This window comes from Python bivittatus, unplaced genomic scaffold, assembly GCF_059951505.1.
Source record: "Python bivittatus isolate LINGU-HERP-01145 unplaced genomic scaffold, Pbiv_v1 ctg000850_np1212, whole genome shotgun sequence".
Classification (NCBI taxonomy): Eukaryota; Metazoa; Chordata; class Lepidosauria; order Squamata; family Pythonidae; genus Python; species Python bivittatus.
In genome coordinates this window covers 5,475,288-5,491,463 of record NW_028277112.1, presented here as the reverse complement: position 1 = coordinate 5,491,463, position 16,176 = coordinate 5,475,288, and the positions used below count along the sequence as shown (strand labels likewise).

General features: G+C 40.2%; 1 long non-coding RNA gene across 1 annotated transcript in view; it reads right to left on the bottom strand.

Moving 5' to 3' along the window:
• LOC148213754 (uncharacterized) overlaps positions 1 to 12,728 on the bottom strand; it is a 48,662-nt gene extending 35,934 nt beyond the window's left edge. The window contains exons 1-2 of the long non-coding RNA XR_015793711.1: positions 12,663 to 12,728; positions 808 to 910 (exon numbers count right to left, since the gene is read on the bottom strand). This is a non-coding gene — a long non-coding RNA (uncharacterized LOC148213754). The remainder of the gene's footprint in view (positions 1 to 807; positions 911 to 12,662) is intronic.
• Positions 12,729 to 16,176: the final 3,448 nt, after the last annotated feature.

Sequence of the window (16,176 nt, the reverse complement as noted above, 5' to 3'; positions counted from 1 at the left end):
GTCACAAAAACTAAGGTGATAGTACTCTGTAGCAGTATAGACATACCATACAGATGGCTAGGAATGAGGGCAAATGGCCAGACAGCTCTTTGCCATGGAAACCAAAACCATATAATAATGGCAGGAAGTGGAATAAACTGTGGTGGCAGACGTGGTTTATTTTAAATTAGCAAAACTAAACAGGTCAAAGTTTCCCTCAGAAGGCTGAAACAATGAGCACATTTTTTTTCCTTCATTGCTTCTTCAGGTTGGTTATTTTGCTGAATAAAATAAAGATATTTTCAGTTTTTCCCCTAAAAAATTGGACTTGCACTTTATATCCTGTGCTGGTTAGAATTAATTCTCTCTCGATGAGAACAGGATGCACTTTGTGTTCCAAACAGAAAAGCAACAAGCAGAGCCAATCGTGGGCGTCCTCAAAGAAGGTTATTTGGCAGCTGCTGACGAGATCAAAAAAAGGCCACTCTGGGATGTCATAGCCCAGAGATGCAGAATGGAAGAAAAATGATTATAAGAACATGAAACGACTCAGCCAACAGCCATTATGGATATCGCCTTGCTTTCTCTTCCCTTTCCTCTGCCTTATTTCATCATCCCGTAGGCCCTGTAATCTAATTTCTCATCTCTATCCTATTTTCTCTAGCATTTCCCAGCATGATGTCTGACAAGCCATTTTGGATAGCAGCTAAAAGATAGTGAATAAGCAGATGTAAGCAGTAGGAGAAAAGGTATAATTCCCATAACACGGCAGATATGAAAGTCCCTATGGAACCACTGTGGCTAGATTGCATTGAGATGATTTCCCACCTTTTAAAAATAATTGCCTCTACAGTATCTTGAAAACCGCTGAAGGAAGTCCTGAGCCAGGTGAGTCTTTTGACAGTTGCGCAGATAAGCTGGAAATAGCCTCCTTAAGCCAGAGCATAAAAGAGTTAATTGGAAAATTACACTGAAAAAGTCACTTTACAACTAAGTCTACAAAACGTAATGCCATAATAAATCTGTCAGTCTTTAACATGAAGCACAATGGTTTATTATTTTGATAATAAAGATTAAGATCCTAACTACAAGTCACATTACTTACGTTAACATCAAGAGGGTTTTTTTTAAGTAATACTAAGCCTTCTTAACCTTTCCTCAGTTTTGTATCATGATTTGCAGCATTTGAGGAGAGGAGATTTGAAGCTTCCCGTTCTTTCTGCAATTCTGACCCCTTCTGTCCCAGGCAATGGTATTTATCAGGTTCCCTTTTGGGGGTTCAAAATCCCAGCAATATAGGAATAAGAAAGGATTGGGCAAAGAAAACTGAAATCAGCTAAGAGAGATAAGTGATATGATTTATTTATCTAGATATTTTTACCTTCCCTCTGACTGTAACAGGCTCTCAGAATACTTTAGAGCTTTTACCAACTTACTAATTAAATGCAAAATATAGTATACAGTAAGCAATACAGAGAAATATAGAATAATAGAAGAAATTAATGAAATAAACTTTCTGTAGCTTAACATTGAAATCAAATCAAAGGTCTGGTAAAAGACATTAAAAGGTTATCAAGATACACTTAGCATTTCTATGAGAAAGAGTCCCATAGACTTAGTGTGCAGCCAGATTCCAGATTTCAGTGAAGCAAAGCTTTTTTTTAGGAGTTACTCAAAAGAGTAAAACTCACTAGAAAAGCCCTCCATTCCAGAAGATGCACTGAGGAGGACAAGAACCCTCCTGAAGTTGTGCTGTTACATCAACTAAAAGACAAGCAACTGTCTAGACCAGTGTTTCTCAACCTCAGCAACTTTAAGACGTGTGAACTCCAACTCCCAGAATTCCCCAGCCAGCTGAGGTTAAGAAACCCTGGTCTAGATCAAGGGAGCCTTTGTAACCACATTGGTTTCTGTGTGATCTCCAGCAATGAGTTGTAAAGGCTGCCAGTCAAGTGGAAGCCGCATGTATACATGAGAAGGCCTCTGCAATGCCAACAGTCACACTGTACACACAGAGGGCTGTCTTTTAACTGACTCTGTGTGATTTCTGAAGGGGGAAGTCTGTCTAGTGAACTGTATAACTTTGAATAATGTGTACATGAGGTTCAAGTCTCAAAAGGTTATAAGATGCAGAGCTAGAACCATATTAACTGTGGTTTTAAAGCTGGAAGAGCTTCCTTTATCATTATTCCATATAGACTTATATTATAGTTGGGATGGTATTAGGAAGTGTTTTATATTGATTGATATAGCACACACAACAGGTAGTCCTCACTTAACAACCACAAAAGAGACTGGAATCTTGATTGTTGAGTGAAGTGCTCATTAAGCGAGATTCCCATGTGACTGCTTTGCTCAACAACCACAATCTGGGCACTCCAGGTTGTGGTCATTAAGTAATCTCCCAGGTTGTTAAGTGGATGGAGTGAAAGACCTGCCTGCTGAAGAATTTCAGTTCTGCATGGAACTGAAATCCTCCCGACAGGCAACCCTTTCGCTCTCAAACATTCCTGCAGCCCCATGAAGGGTTTCCCTTCCCCTCCGTGCACAGAGGGGAAATCCTTTGGTGGGCTGCAGGAACGGAGCTCAAATCCTGAAGATTTCAGCTCTGTTCCTGCAGCCTGCAGAAGGATTTCAGTTCCCCTCTGTTCCCTCCACTTACAATCTTCCCTGTCAGCTTCCCCATTCACTTTCCGGGGAAGCTGGCAGAGAAGATTGCAAATGGTGATCACATGATCGTGGGGCATTGGCAACCGGTCATAAATGCGAGCTGGTTGCCAAGCACCTGAAATGCGGCCACGTGACCATGGGGCGCGGTGCAATGTTTTACGACAGCTGGAAGTGCTTTATGGGCCAAACGCACCCTTTCCAAGGCCATCATAACTTCGAACCATCATTAAACGAACAGTCATTAAGCAAGGACTACCTGCTACAACAACTAAAGGCAGGACTTCTCAAACTCTGCCATACAGTGACCACCTATAATGTTAACATGAATTTGTGTGGACTTCCCCCAAAGAAAAAAGCTAATAATGGTATTGATCATAATTCCTTCTGTGAAGCAAGCCTCAGGTTGGAGCTTTGCACAGAAGCTTCATGCCTTCCAGGCATCATGACTTCTCTTTTAAAAGGCAAATGCTATAGGCTGAGGAAAAAAAAAAAAACTCAGGCTTCGTGCAGGCCTCTGAAACCATCCTGTGGCTTTGCATACAGCATCCTTTTGTGTCAAACTGCAAGGAAAGGAGTGTGAGGAACACACTCCCTGGAGACCTTCATTCACTCTTTTACAATCGCCTCACCAAGCATTCTATCTCATACTTTGTGAAACGCTGGAATAAAGAGACAGCACCAGTCCACAACTGCAAAGCCCTGCTAGCTAGTCCAGATTTCCAGGATTCAAATTAAAAAAAAAATAAAATCTAGTTTTGGCAGATCCTGATATCCAAGGCAAATTTCAGTCACCATTTCATCCAATTATTTGTGAAAAGGAAATTTCTATCACCTTTTTCAGTTTATTATGTCAGTGAGGGACAATTCATTCACAATGTCAACAGAGATCAGCACAGTGACCTATTTCTGCACACTGTTTGTATATTTAAATTTAATTTTGGTCTACCTTCCTGCAGCAGTAATTACTGTCCATAATAAACAAACAAACTGGTATTTCCAAGAAATACAGAAATATATTTTCCGTTGAAACATGTAGCCGGTTCTCTGCCCCCCCAGCCCCCTTTCTGGCATTGTTCTTGTACATAGCATAGCTTGCTTTGAAACTACACAGACTTGCCTGCTATAGATGTAATAGGGTGGTCAAGCCCCAGGCCCATCACGGGCATGATTATGGCGGCATTAACAGAATGCATCTGAGCCATTCAGTGGGTCATGAACTTGACAAATTTTGCTTTGTTCAGAGATTGGTTAAAAAAAAAAAATTCTGAAAAAGCAAACAGGAGCAATAAAATATTTACATGTGTACATAGACTAGCACATGTAGCTTCCCCAGCATTTCAAGGAAACCCCTCATCACAAAAACACACGGTATGCAAAATTATAGAATTTTTAGAAAATGTTTAATTAGGAGAACAAATAGAAGACCTTTTCCCCCTTGTCTTTTTAAATCTTATTTTTTTAGTAACATGAAAAATACATATTATTGTTTTATTTGTTGTATTTATTTTTAAATACAAAAATAAAAATGGCTCTATTAAAGGTTTTTTTGTGATTTATATGTTTTCTTGTAATAGATTTCATATTTTAATTACTGAATATTTAAGCCGTATATAGAAGTGAACAGCAAGCATTGTTTTGAGGCTTCATAGAGAAAGGGCGATCTGCCCCACTAAAGCCACCCACTTTATTATCTGTCTTTCCCCAGCCTGGTTTCTTCCAAATGTGCTGGGACCTGTGAAGATCAGGGAGAAATCCTGTTCCAGGCGGTTCAGGCAACGAAAAACTTAAGGAACACAGGCAAGACATCCACAGCCTGCAAAAATCAAATGCTGAAACCCAGGCATTGAGTACAAACCATGATGATGAAAAAAATGACAAACCATGCATCAGCGTATTAGCCCTGGCCTTTGTACTCACATCCCAGTGTCAGATACAAGCACAGAAGTGTATGTCTCAATGTCATTTGTCCCCCTCGCTGACACCTCTTTGCTGTAGAGCCAGGTGGGCTTTTAAAATGAGGGGGGAGTTGGGCCCATTTTTGCTTTTGTCTTGTCTTTCGTTCCCACTGGGGCTCTTCCCCAGGGCTGGCTGAAAGCCAGGTATGAGAAAGAAGCCTCCGTCTGGATCGAAGGTCAGGAAATTTCAAAGCAAGCTGGGGACCAGAAGAGCTAGGTGTGGTATACATTTTATTTAATTTATGGGCTGTGAATTGAGCTGTGTGGTGTGTGTGTGTGTGTGTGTGAGAGAGAGAGAGAGAGAGAGAGAAAGAAAGAGAGAGAGAGAGAGAGAGAGAGAAATGGAGGCCTGAAATCAACCCCTTTATAAGTAAGTGTACATTTCTGCTTTTTTCTTTCTCCTTTTGTGGCCTTCGAATTTCTTTTTGCTCTTTAACAAGTTTGCCAAGTTTGAGTATATAACTCCACCATTGCTCTGTCCACTGCAGTCCTTGGCTGCCAGAATTTTTAATGAACAGTCCATCAAAAAGATTGTTCATATCTCTTTTAAACACAATTTCAGACAATATATGTGAGTCTTGACCCTCGCTTGTAAACCCATTTTAGACAAGCAGTAAGAAAAGACATCTATTTAAATAAATGTTCATTTTGCCTCCCCTATTTCTTTTGACAATGTGCAAGACCAATAGATCTCCTGAAAAATAGCAATGAAGGAAGATATCTAGCTGAATAAGCTTTCTGTTTCATTTGATGTTAGTGGCCAAAAAAGTTAGATTAATAAAAATATAATTTTCCTTCCTTGCCATAGATAAACACTGAGATCTGTCCACCAAAGGTTCAAAAGGTTTTATGGAGAATATGCTGTCATAAAATGATTTGCAGAACCCCCCATAGTTCTATATGAATGCATGTAATATAGGCATATATAAATCATTTGTAACTCAGCAACCATTTTTATACCTAGGTTTTTTTATTGTTTGCTTGATTAAGTTCTGAAATCACAATAATATATATTTGCAAAAAAACTATTTTTAATTTGGATCCCATCTTTATCTTCTACAGTTCTGATTTGTCTTGCATTTAGTGCTTATAAAGCAAGGCACAGCTATGAAGATCTCCATATAATGAAGAGCTCCTGTCTTAAGCCAACCCCTATGTCAGTGTTTCTCAACCTTGGCAGCTCAAAGATGTGTGGACTTCAACTCCCAGAATTCCCCAGCCAGCATATCTGGCTGGGGAATTATGGGAATTGAAGTCCACACGTCTTCAAGTTGCCAAGTTTGAGAAACACTGCCCTATGTTATGCAGGGAATGGAGGCTCTTAAAGAGCCAAGACCAGGCATGGATGAGATGGATGTTTCTTCTCTGGCCTCCTTCCTGGCAGACTGAGTGTTACTGAGCAGATCCAGAAGGCTCAGAGGAAATATGCGGAGGTCTAGCTCAAGAGTTTAGTCTCAGCAGCAGAAGCTTGATCCAGTTCGTTAAGCTAATCTGTACTTGTCCAAATTCTACAATGTATTTTGCAACTCAAATATGTATTCAAAGTGTGTGCACTAAGGAACGGTGAATACAAAAATGCACATTTTAGGAAACATGTCAACAAAAGCGCCTGATGAATAACAAGGGGAGAAGGCTTGTGGACTCCCAAAGAGGTATGTCTGCCACACCGCCACAGAAAACAGGTGAGCTTTTGGATTCAGTGGGCCTTTGGAGTAGTCCACTAGGCTTTTCTTCATAAAAATACCAAATGTTCCAGACATCTTTTCCTTGAAATGGACAAAACGCCTAAGCAACCAGGTTAGGAATTATGGACCTTCTTAGTTTGCTCAATTACAAAATGGCTAAGCTTTCAGATAGTCTGAATGTTATGGGTTGTTTGCTTGAACAGTAATGCTTCTATCAAATCCTAGATTTGTTTAGTATTCATATGGATCACCATTCCTTTTCTTTTTAAACCTTGCTAATCCCTGTAGACTCAGAAACATCTTAACAGAAGCCTTTGAAGCAATTGTTCTGTAATGTATATTGGAAGGAAATTCTAGCTCCCCTTACTTAAATGTTTGGAGCAGCTATCAACATGTAATGCATTTTATATCATTATATCATGTCAAATTAAGCCTAACTGAAAATGGCATGTCCGGGAAGCAAGTGTGAAAAGGGATGCTGTAGTCAAGGGAATTTGGTTAAACCAAACTAGCTAGTGGTATACTGTAGATCAGTGAAGTCCATACATCTTAAAGTTGCCAAGGTTGAGAAACGCTGGTATATGTAGATAACTAAGCAGCTTCCTCTGGCATTCGGATTGTTCTGGAGATCAAGCTATATTTTATTACATATTAGCAGTAGGCAAGATGAAAAAAGTAGACACTCCATACTATGGCTTAAAAAAGTTGGAGGATCACTAGATGGCTGCAAAGAGTGATAGAAGCTCTAACTTTTTTGCCAGTGGTTGTTCAGATTTTTCCAGCTCAACATGGTATATTTAAAAAAGAGACTTAATGATCTCACATTTTGCTTACTTTAAGATAGGGTTCACAAGAACCTTTGCATTTGGTGAGGAATTACAGCCAGGCTAACCATTACTTTTCATCCCAGGAATAAAACTTGAAAGGGAAATCCAGTGTAATGCAAGAGCTCTACTATGTTTTTCAGGACACATGATAGCTGCTTGAGGAAGCCAAGTGCTCAGGCTGACCCAACAGACAGACACTGTATGTGGACAGCTAACCCTGCTTATTCTGTGTCTTCCTGACCACAGAGCACAATACTAAAATGGTCTCAAATTATTATTCTCTTCTCCTGACATCTTTTCTCTCCTGGAGAAAAACTGGATTTCTATAGGACATAACAGAGAAAAGGCAAAGTGCAGGTTATTTAGGGGCATATGCAGCTTAGGTAAAAAAAAAAAAAAAAAGCCTCTTGAATTTGGAGAATGGGAGAGAATTTTCTTTTCCTGCCTTCCTCTATTTCTTTGTTATATCAAACCAATTCTTCAGTTGTCCTCGGATCATTACAGTACTTAGATCCATTTAATTACCATGATGAATTATCCAGCTGCCATTGATCTCCTTGTTCTTACTTGCCCAAGTACTAATGGGATGTTAATTTTGTCTTTTGAAAGTACAAAGTCTGATGTGGATTTTCTATTTATGTATGTTAATGACTAGTCAAAAGGAATTTGAGACTGGCAGTACATGACTAATTGGTCTGTTTGTTTTACTGTCTTCTTTGGTGCTGCTGATAACATTCCTCTTCCCCTGCCGACCCCCCCCACCAGCAAATCAAATTGACTATCAGCAGGAAAAGCACTTAGACTTATTTAAAAAGAGGGGAAAAGGCAAGGTTGGAACAGAAACAAAAAAAGTATTGTAAGGCATGCAGCTTAATCATTTTGGAAACTGGGGGCGGGGTGGGGTGGAGTGATTAGCGGCCTTTGGCTGGAAAGAGCAAGGGCATCCAAAGTGGTGAGGGGACAGAGACTAGATTTAATGAGCTATGCGAGCAGCAACAGAACTGTGGTGTAATTAACTCCCTGCAAATCTTATTGATGCTTCAGCAGTGAACCTGCAAGTTGGGAGCAGCCTTCATCTCCCTTTGAATTAAAGTTTAATTTGGTGTCAAAGGGCAATGGAAAGCTCTGAATTCTAAAGCCAAAAAAAAAAATCAATGAACTGTGTGAGGGGGAGGATCAGCCCCTGCTCTACCTTGCTCTGGTTCCTTCAGTAAAGGTTGTTGAAGGCCAAATTGGAGAGAGAACGATATACACATTGGTACTTCAGCAGACATTTGGGTCTGCAGAAATCCAGCTTAATTTACCTTCACTTCTATGGGTAACCTACCTTATGCTATTCTCCCTCCAGCCCTGCATTCATTTATTTGTGTGTAATTTATACTCCACCTTTATACCCTCAAACTATCCTGCAGGCATTTATCTGTGCTGCCTGTTGTTTCACATGCCTCTGATTAACAAAGCAGCTTCCATCTTAGGAATGAAGCTTAAGAAAATCCTCTTTATCTTACAGAGCAGTTGCAGGATGGACTGCATTCCTGTAGCCTTTCTAGGAATCCACGTTGTTCCCTTTTCACTTCCAATTATTCCTCCCGCTAGTCCTGCTCATTTTGCTTCTGTTTATTGTTCCAGGCTCCCTTCCTCTTTCAGGCTCACAATTGCTCTGACAAAGTCCCTTCCCACCTGGAGGAGTTTGTGTGTGGAGTCCATTTCCCCAACCTGTTCAGTTTGTTTTGAATTTTCAGTTTTCTAGGGTCCCCTAACTGCTCCACCTGATTTTGCATCATCTGCTAATTTGATAAACATTCCCTCTATGTCTTCATCCAAATAATTAATGAAAATATTGAAGAGGACCAACCCTTGTAGCATCCCACCAGAGACCTCTCTCCAATTTGAAGAGAAACAGTTGATGAGAATTATTTGAATACAAATTTCAAGCCAACTGTGTATTGACTTAAGTGTCACGCCATGCAGCTTATACTTAACTAGCTTGCGGTTAGCAAGCTATGGGGTATGCTTTGCTGAAATCAAATATATCCTTTGCCAGGGCAACAATATTGGCTCTTGCTTAAAGGGAGTCCCCTTTAAAGTACAATTCAGTATTTGCAATGTTCAGTATTTTCATTCAAAGCAGTAACATTTGATTAATTATGTGCCATCAAGTTGTTTTTGATTCCTAGCAACCAGATAGATAGATTTTCTCCTTGACGATCTGTCCCTAACCTGGTCTCTCAGGCCTTCCAATGGTGCACCCATCATCACTGTAACTGAGTCCATCCACCTTGCTGATGGTCATTCTCTTCTTCTCTTTCCTTCCACTTTTCCCAGCACAAGAGCCTTTTCCAGAAAGCTGGGTCTTCACATAATGTGTCCAAAATATAGTCAGTTAAAATATAATCCCAAGAATTATCTCTGAATTTTGAGTTTCTCCTTATGCAGTATACTTCCTGCACTGAGCTGCTGAATTAAATGGGCCAAAAGAGTGGAAAAATAGGATTCAGTGAGAGGAAAGAAAGGGGCTATAAATGAACAATTTGCCTCAGGACCTGTCATAACAAGACCCTGGCTAGAATATCCCCATAGTTTATTCATGCTCTGCTTGAAGGTCTCCAGTGAGACCCCCCATTTTCTTAGGTGCAGGTTCCTTAGGTGCAGCTTCAAAGATCTTGCTTTCATCTTTTCACTGTCTAGAGCAGTGTTGTCCGAACTTGGCCACTTTAAGATGAGTGGACTTCAACTGGCTGGCTGGGGAATTCTGGGAGTTGAATCCACTAATCTTAAAGTGGCCAAGTTTGGACAACACTGCTCTAGAGGGAGCAGAGTTTCTTCATGGTGATGCCAACATTTTGGAACTAGCCTTGTGGCAGCAAAGAAATATGAGCTTATTTCAGAAGAGAGTCGCAGTTCTCCTTTCCTTTGTTTTTCTGTTGTAGGTTTGTAGGTTTTCTTTTTTGTAGGTTTTCTTTCTGGTTTGGTTTGGTTTGGTTTGGTTGTTTTTATTGAGTTACTGTTTTTGTGACATCTGTCTTTCAGAAGTCAATCTTTTACTAGCCCTGAAACTTTCCTTTAAAGCAGGAAGCAAGCAAAAGTACAGCAGGAGAAACTTTTCCTAGCATAAATATACGAGACAACACTGGCTGTTGCCCAGGCATTAAAATTAAACGTAGAATTACAGCAGTGGTGGCTCTATAAATACCATAAATAGCTTTCTAAATTTGCTCAGAAAAACAATACAGACAATTTAAATCAATGGTCAATCAACATATCTGAAGCAGTGAGAAAAATTACAGTAAGATTCCTGAATAAATGGAAAACAAAGTAAAAGGGTATAATTTTTATATGTGCACTTTCCCGCCTTTCTAATGTGATGCTCTTCAGAGTGTCCAGCTTGTAATGAAATGCATCTGAGAACTCTGGCCTGAAGAAAGTTTGTGGCACAAAAACCAGATGCAGGTCCCCAGAGCCTTGGGTGTAGCCCCCAGACACTTCTAAACACTGCTGATTTATAGTGTTTTAACAGGATCGTTTTAGTCATTGTTCCTTGTCCTCAGAATGTTGAGGTTGGCAGAAATAATGACAATCATGGATTATTCTTCAAACTGTTTCTGAGGGCTTGTGGAACACAGATAGTGGTAGCATAGGAGGAACATCCATAAACACCAGCAGTATTGGTAATTCCTTCTTTTCAGTCATAGATGCACAGAGAAGTAAAGGAATTGTATTACATATGCAAACATCTCTCATATAAATCTCACTCTTACCAATACTGCATTGTAGACTTTGACATCCTCTCTGCTAAGAAAAGAATTGTTTTAGACTTGGTGGTATAAACTCTTTCAAAAAGGGAAGGCAACTGAAAGGAAGCCATTTCAGAAACTGCTAGCAAATTTAGATTATAGTCCTGTTCAGTGAACAGCAATTAGAAAAGCATTGAGTTTCCAGTTCAGCTAGCAAAATGTGCCAATGGGTTTGTATTGGATCAGGGAGGAAATTAACATGACTGCACAGAATGCAGCCAACAGCAAGATGATACACTGCTGTGCTGCTAAAGTGTGTATTTTATGTAATAAAAGAAATCTTTGGAATAGCTTTTTTACTAGATCAGTGTTTCTCAGCCTTAGCAACTTTAAGGTGTATGAACTTCAGCTCCCAGAATTCATTAGATGAATCTAGGTAGGTCAATGAAGGCTATAAAAAATTATCCCTGTCTCATCCTGCTATTGACAACCCTTTTTTCCCCAATTTTGATGTCTACTCAGTGTAAAATGGCCACTTATATATCATTCCCCAAACACAAAACAAAAGCAGACAAAAGAGGACATAAATTTCACACATCACAGTGAAGGAAATGGTGCCCTGGTTCACTTCTTTCTTGGTGTTGCTCACTGCTGATGGACAGCTTGAAGGCCTCTTCCTGCTTAAGAGTGAGTAATCTTCAAGTGGACCAACAGCCCCTAAAAAGAGGAGGGCTATTTTGGTGACTGAGGGCTGCATTTAACATTTTTGGCAAAGTGGGTGGGCCAAGAACACCCAGTGGACAGGGCCAGTATTGTTCATTCTTGCTGGATCATGGAAGGAGAAAATTTGTGGTTTCATTATTTTTCAGACTATATTAAACCTGCTTAAAGTGCTTCTTTTGTGCATTTTCTGACTCAAAATAGAGAAATTCTACCACCAATTTTAGCCACTGTAGTCAAAGAAAGCTTTGTGACCACAAAAAGGAGTTGGAAATATCCTATTCAAAGGACACAAGCTAAGAGCAAAGCCTAGTAAATTGAGATTGGGGTCTCAAAATATAATTCCATCAAGGTTAATCCAAGTCCACTTGACTTGGGGCTCTACCCATGAGTTCCTGGTTGGATGAGACAAAAGGGATCTTTCTGGCTTTACATGTTTCTTGTCCAACCTTTTCAATTCAGACAAGGATTCATCCAAGGGCCCTCTGGTAAGAGGCTGTTAGCAGTCTTGAAGCCACAGGTCCCTCACTTGTGAAAATGAGGACAAACCTTTGTAAATTAGGACACGTGGCTACTCTAATACAATCATGGGGTTTTTAATTATCTGCAAACACCAATCCTATGACAACAAAATATGCATAAAGCCTTACATATTATTAATGTACATATATCTCTTATAAACAATTCAGCCATCTTGGAATACTTGGATATACAGTATGTATGTGAGAGAATGCATGGGCCATTAAGAAAATGCCAGAATTGTCATGTTAATATATTGTTGCTAACACTTCTGAACTAGAGTGGTCATCAGTACATGGAAGAAAAAAGAATGGAAGAGCTAGAACTCAGCTAATAAGCAATTGATATTAGAGAATTCGGGTGATGATAGTTCTCCACTTTTCAAGAATCTCATACAACATTTTCTTCAGATCCTAAACACAAGATGGAAGAATACAAATTAAAAGTACAACTTTTCCCTTGTAATCTTCACTCAGGGCTCCATTCACTATCCAGCAAAGACATTGCAGCCTGATTCTCACCATTAAATTCCACTGATTTCATTGCAATGTATTTCTTAGTAATTATACTTACTTAGCCAAGACTCCCATCTTAATCAGCTGTTCAACTAACCGACCACACTCAGTCAGGAGGGCTTTGGCTAGCCTCTCCTCTAACTTTCAGGAGCTTGGAAAGGATCTCTAATGACAAAGTTATGATGACAAAGTTTCCATTTCTGTACAATATACAGGGGAACATTCCTTACCCCCACCCCAACAGTATTATGACATCCCTATTTGGAATATTCCCAGGGCAATATACACCATCTGAAATGTGACAGGGTACTGGCAGCAATTTAGAGCTTCCTTCTAGCAGGCCTCCCACAGATAATTGCAATGCTGAGACCATTTGCGTTCCCCGAGGCCCTCGGTTGCCACAAAATGCCTTTGTCTCCACTGGCATTGAGGGGTGCAATCTGCACTGCCACCACACCACTCCTGGTGAATTAATTCCATTATCCCCTTCCAGACATGGAAAGTGAGACATGACTGCTAAGAAGGAGGGAGAAAGTCTGCAAGGAAGCTAGTTCTGGGCTGGGGATCATTCCTGCTTTAGACATTGGGGTGGGTGTGTGTGTTCGAAATCAAACCAAGTGGATTTCTGCATTTGAAAGAATCACACTGAATGTTGATCATGATCATCCCAAAATTGCAAGAAGCTATAAGCTAACAGAATGTGGAAATGCTGCAGGGGAACAACACAATTTCCATGAATAAAATCAGGCTGTCCTCCAAATGTATTAACTGTGGTTGCCAATTTTTTAAAAAAAACAAAAAACAAAAAACAACATTCTGGCAGGGTTTCTTGCTTGGCACAATCAGGGATCTAGATTACATAGCTGGCTGCAGCAGTAGATCTGCCTGCTGTTCAACATAGCAGGCTTGTAAGTGCAATCTAACGAAAGAGATAGGGCTAAGCATGGCAAGTTAAAACAGCTCTTCCTGCCAGTGTCCCTCAGCCCTGTTCTGTATTTAAACAGATGCACAAGAGATCATTTAAGAGCCATATGAGGCCTCAGAGTATGATTAACCATAACCCCACCCCCATGCAAATTAATCAAGCAAGTTTAAGTGTCAACAGATCTACTTGCTTTTGATGGGCAGGGATGATGCCATCCTTCTTCCCAGCTGGCAACCTCCCCTTGGCTTTAACCCAGTTCTCCTTCCTACTTGGGTCCAGATCAACATATAGATGCCCATTGCCATTATATCTGAAGGCAGCATATGTCAATAACTGGGACTCTGGTTAATTGGGAGTACTCGGATGCCCCACCCCAGTCATAAAACTTGCATCCGCATCTTGTAAGTTCTTCAGTGGTGTGAGCGGTATAGAGAGAAAGAAAAAGACAAATTACTGACCCAGACCAGAAGACATACAAAGCAAAGATGGATATGGAGCCCTAAATATGAAGCCTCTCATTTGAATCTACATTTGCTGCTGCAGCAGAAAATCCATTTCAAACAGCAGCTGAACTAGGGACTTGACAGAAATGATTTAAGAGCAGAAATGAAGGTACCCGCTACAAACTCTGTTCCCCAAGTCTTTCTACTTCCTATAATTATTGTTGCTACAGTGCTATAGTATGCATATGCCCATACTATATTTTTCAAACACATTTTTTTCCCCATTTCCCTGGCCCATTTCCTTGGTAATGACAAATGGCTGGTATTCTATGGCCACCTGGAGAAACAAAAATAGATTAGGAAAGTGAAATGCTTCTTCTCATTTTACCTCCATCTTATGAAACGGTAGAGTCCCAATATCCCCTGGGTTGCTCCCTTGCTATTTCTTTTTCAATGAGTATACCCACCAATGAACAGTATTCTGGGAAGAATTACACACTCCTTATTCCATATAGCAGCACAGAATTACAGATTCATTCAGGTACGGTGAAAACCACACACACCCTGTGGACATTCCTTGCTTTTCCCCCTTTTAATACAAAATGATGCCAAATAGTAGCTTGCATTAGATGTTTAAAAACCAAAGGATAATTAAAATACTAAATATAAATATTTCATAACCTCCGCATGCAATATTTGGACAAGGCTTCTCTCTCCTTATATTTTGCATGAATCCTGGATGGTAAAATTAGAGCAAGTCTTTAACGTGACTGCATAACATTTTCCTCTTTAATTTCTAAAGAAACTTTGGTGTTCCACCCTAAGCTAAAATATATCTGTACCTAATTATGCATCCAGGGCCAGACCTACTGTTGAGCATAATCAGGCAACAGCCACAAGAATGAGATGGTGAGACAAAGTGGAGCACAAAGTGAAGTTTTGAAGAGCACAGTGGTCATCACGTGATCTACTCTGTGTGCCTGAAGCCAGGGGATGGGCAATCCTGTGCCTACTGTTGGTTTTGGGATTCAGCTTCCATTAGGATCACCCAGTGTGATGAATGGGAAGGCATTGAAGTAGTTCAGAAGGCTGAAGAACACTAGGTTGCGTATCCCTGCCTTGAGCTACCCTGTTTCTCTCAGATGTTATAAAAGACACTATCTTACTGTCAATGATAGATAACTATCCATCTAGTCAGCTTCTGAGGGTATACTACGAATGGCAAAAATGCCACATTTAATATCAATTGCTCCCTTGATGCTCTCAAAGGTCTGAGAGCAAAGCAACAGCAATATGTCAGGAAGGGTCATAAATAGCTCCCCCAGAAAACCGGTTATTTTTCCAATCTTTCTGCTTTATAGACAAAACCTCATCTGCTGGACGGTGCATCCAGGACCTTTGTCTGCCTATTGAAGATGTTGCTTCCTCCAGGCTGCCACCATGCCCCCTGTTTCCACAGTGCACAAGGACGGTCAGAAATATTGTTTTCAAAGCTCTCTGTGTGAGAGATTATCCCATGAAGTAAGCAGGTTTTTTTGCTCCCCATGTTGTACCACCAACAAGTTGTGGTGTGGCAGTGTTTGTCTGTGAAATGGAATGAGAGGGGAACCATTTTATCTTTTGAATCAGGTAGTAAAGTGTCTTGCTCAGAAAACCATGTCCGTCAGAATAAAAGGATTCTTGTCTCAGGTGTATGTTCACAAGGACATGGGGAAGTGCAAGTTTTTTCAGTGCACCTTAAGCTTGGCACATGACCATCCAAGATAAATAGAACCAAAGAAAGAGCAAGGCAATATTTTTACTGGACTGGATATGGCTAGGATGAATATATGTCTTCTGTGACATATATTAAAAGGTGTAGAACAGGAAGGACAAGATGAAGGCACCTTATAGTCTTTACCCATTGTGGAAGCTCCATGGTCTACTCCACAGTGGCAATAGATACCATCAGGGCTATTCAGCTAAGGCATCTCAAAGGATGCTATATATATTGGCGCTGGTGGACTATGGCTGTAGGTGCAGACATGCTGCATTTATTATGAATCCTCCAGGGTCTCTTGAATGCATGCCTGTTTTTTAATTCTTCTCTTCACCTGTATTGCTCTGAAAGTTTCTAGTATATTCCTTTGGTGGTTTCAAGCGTCTGATTTCCATTTTCCATGTCCTTTGCCAAGTAAATAAATTGAAACGCTATTTTCAGAGGA